The sequence below is a fragment of the Chrysochloris asiatica genome, unplaced genomic scaffold, assembly GCF_000296735.1.
Source record: "Chrysochloris asiatica unplaced genomic scaffold, ChrAsi1.0 scaffold00209, whole genome shotgun sequence".
NCBI classification, from domain to species: domain Eukaryota; kingdom Metazoa; phylum Chordata; class Mammalia; order Afrosoricida; family Chrysochloridae; genus Chrysochloris; species Chrysochloris asiatica.
Window position 1 is genome coordinate 2880603 of NW_006408727.1, and position 3976 is coordinate 2884578.

At 40.1% G+C, this 3976-nt stretch overlaps 1 protein-coding gene across 1 annotated transcript in view; it reads left to right on the forward strand.

Annotated features, from left to right (window-relative positions):
- Positions 1-3976, forward strand: part of CORIN (corin, serine peptidase) — a 342333-nt gene that overhangs the window by 331871 nt on the left and 6486 nt on the right. The window lies entirely within an intron of this gene.

Sequence of the window (3976 nt, forward strand, 5' to 3'; positions counted from 1 at the left end):
ATATATATATATATATATATATGATTCATGGAGGTCCACGTATAACAGAATAGAACTGAGCTACATAGATTTTCTTGGTTTTGCAAGGTCTTCCTTTGGCGGAGCTATTAGGTAGATTTGAGCCCCCAACATTTAGGTGAGCAGCCATTCCCAAACCATTTGCACCCCCCAAGTTCCTTCTATAAACATAGAGAAATTGAACATTCTTACTAGATACAAGTACAAGGAATTTTCTAAAAGTTCGTGATAAAATTCCATTATCTTTGAATTCCATATTTCCATGAACTTTCTGAAGCCCCCTCATACTTACAGCTTCCATGTGGACTATCTCATTCTGTTTGACCTATTAAAAATTTAAATACGAATTCAATCAGTGAAACATTTTCTTTAATTATAAGTGCTGTACACAATGAAGAACCAAGTGTAATGTCATGGATCCTGGAAAGGATAATGTGTATTCGATCCTGTTAATAACCTTGGATGAGTCACGCAACCCTATTGAATAGAATAGAATTGCTCCTCATGGTTTTCCAAGTTGTCAATCTTAATGGAAGTGGATTGCCTGACCTCTCTCCCACAGAGTGACTGGTGGATTCATATCGCCGACCTTTGGTTAACAGCCAAGTGCTTAGCCACTGGGCCACCAGGAATCTTTATTAATCGTGTTGTTGTTGTTATCGTTGTTTGGTGCCATTGAGTTGGTTCCACCTCATAGCAACAGAATGAAGCACTGCCCGGTCCTACCCATGCTCACACTGTTATCTTTGAGCCCATTGTTGCAGCCACCGTTGATCTATCTTGTTGAGGTTTTCCTCTTTTTCACTGAACCTCTATCAAGAATTAATTGTGTCCTTCTCCAAGGACTGGTCCCTTCTGATAACATGTCCAAAATACCTAAGAAGAAGTCTGCATCTTTGTTTTTAAAGAACATTCTGGCTATGTTTCTTCAAAGACAGTTTTGTTTGTTCTTTCTGACAGTCCATGGTATACTCAATAGTCTTCACCAACACTATTTCAAAGGCATATGTTCTTCTTCAGTGCTTTTTATTCACTGTCCATCTTTCCCATGCATATGAGGTAATGGAAAATACCATGTCATGGGTGAGGCACACCTTAGTCATCAAGGTGACATTTTTGCTTTATAACAAAGAGATCTTCTGCAACATATTTGCCCCATGCAATGCATGACTTGATTTTTTGACTACCGCTTCCATGGGTGTTGATTATGGACTGAAATAAAATGAACTCCTTGACCATTTCAATCTTTTCTCCACTTACCGTAATATTGCTTTGAGCCAGTTATTGATTGCATCTATAACATGGGAAAATTTATAGCCACCTTCTAAGACATGACATTGGAATCCTGGTGTGGCATTGTAAGATAAACACTGAACTGCAAAATCGGTCTGAATCACAAGGTTAGTGGTTCAAACTCACCAGCCACTCCTTGAGGCCCTATACAGAGTCACCATGATTCTGAACTGACTTGGTGGCACTTAACAACATCAAAAAAGCACCACATTGGAGATCTTATGAAGCTGTAGGATAAGCACTAGACTTCTAACTGCAAGGTCAGCAGTTCAAACCCACCAGCTACTATAGGAGAGAAGATTTACAGCTGAGGGTTGTTGTGAATTGGAATTGACTTTGTCACAGTGGGTTTCGGCTTAAGACACCATATTATTATAAAGATTAAAGGCAATAATGTCCTGGAAGTTTCAAGAGCAGGTGCCTGTCCTACTGTAAGCACCCAACAAATGATAGTTTTCTTAGTGGCAGCATTTAGACTACTCGTGAAACTTTCACTGTATCATATTGATTTTCAAAAATAATTCTGCCTTCCATTTAAGTGTCCTATCTAAGGAGCTCTGGTAGCGTAGTGGTTACGAATCGGGCTGCGAACCGTAAGGTCAGCAGTTCGAAACTACCAGCGGTTCCGCGGGAGAAAGACGAGGCATTCTGCTCCCGTAAAGATTAACAGCCTCGGAAACCCTGTGCAGGGTCGCTATGAGTCGGAACCGACTCCACGGCACACAACAACAACAACAACAACATCTATATACTCTGCCTTAATACCACTATCCAAAAGGAGAACAGTGTGTATAGTTTAGTTGAATGGCTATGTGGCAAAAGATTCACACTATCTTGCTTCAAGAAATCTTTTGTTATTCTGTGAGAACTTTCAAAATGAGATGGAATACACATATTCTGTCTACTGGAACCAAGAGATGACTTTGTCCCTTTTAACATCTCTCTGCCCTGTAATGCAGTACTATAGGTTATTGTATCAAATAATGGGTACTACAGCATATAAGAAGACAGATTTTCTTCACACCAAGGATAGGGCAGCCCTTCCTTGTTAGATTTTGCAAGTATTAAGCAAAGCAGGACTGACACACTGAGCTGACCTTGAACTAGCTGCCTCTTCTCTGGAGGAGAGCTCTGGCTTCATTGTTTTCCATTTCATCTTTGTTATACCTTTGTTTTATGCAGCATAAACAAGAGGAGGAAAATACCAAGTTACTTACCCTTAGTATTCTCATTAGTAAAATGAAGATATTCCAATGAATGATTGTTATGAGCATTCCTAATGGAAAAATTTGAAATGATATTTTAAGAAAATTCTATGGTTCTCTTTGTATAAAAATGCTGTCATTAAATATTTGGCTAACCTCACCCTTGAGTCATTTTACCAACATATGTATGTTGCTGTTATATTAAATGCCGTTGAGTCAGTTCTGACTCAGAGCAACGCTGTCTAGAGTTTCTGAGGAACAGTTGGAGAGACTGAACCACCGATCTTGCAATTCAAACTGAACTTGCAGTCCAGCACATTAACCACAGTGCCACACCAGGACTCCCAACATGTATATATATATTTATTTATTTATATAGTAGCATAGTGGGTTATGAGCTGAGCTGCTAATCACAAGATCAGTAGTTCAAATCTACCAGCCGCTCTTCAAGAGAAAGATGGCTTTTTTCTCCCATGAAGGTTTACAGGCTCAGAAACCCTATACAGAGTCACTATGAGTCAGAACTGATTCAACGGCACAACAGCACACAACTACTATGTATGTGTGCGTTGTCTTTGTTAAGTGCTGTCAAGTCAGTTCTGACTCATAACAACCCATAGTGCATGGGTTTCCAAGGATGTCTGGTGTGTTTGAACCAATAGCCTGGTGGTTAGCAGTGCAGTGCTGATTGTACAACACCACACCAGGATTCCATATATATATGTATTTGTTGTTGTTGTTGTTAAGTGCCATTGAGTCGGTTCTGACCCATAGTGACCCCGTACAGGGTTTCCGAGGGTGTAAATCTTTACGGGAGTCTACACATATAATTATATACATATGTGTGGTGGTGGTGTTCAGCGCCTACCTGTTGGTTCCAGTTCATAGTGATCCTATGTATAACAGGACAAAACGCGGCCTGGTCCTGTGTCACACTCATAGTTGTTGATATGTTTGACAATTGTTGCTGCCCCTGTGTCAGTATATACATACATACATACTGTTATTGCTGATAAGTGCCATGGAGTTGGTTTTCACTCATAGCAACCCTGCATGGGGTTTCTGAGGCTTTTTAATCTTTTTGCAGGAGCGGAAAGCCTCATCTTTTCCTGCATATATATATGCAGTCGGTTCTAACTCATATCATAGCAACCCTGTATAGCATTTCTGAGAAGTGACTGGGGAGTTTGCTGTTCAAACCGATCTTGTGGTCGAGTGCTTATTGTGCAGTGTCACACCAGGACTACATATATATGTACATATACATTGTTGTTGTTGTTAAGTGCCATCGAGTTGGTTCTGACCCATAGAGACCCTGTATAAGGTTTCCGAGGAGTGGCTGGTGAGCTTGAACTGCTGACCTTATGGTTCAAACAGACCCTGAAGTTGAGTATTTAACCTATGGTGCCACACTAGGACTCTCTCTCTCTCTAAATATATATATATATATATATATGTAT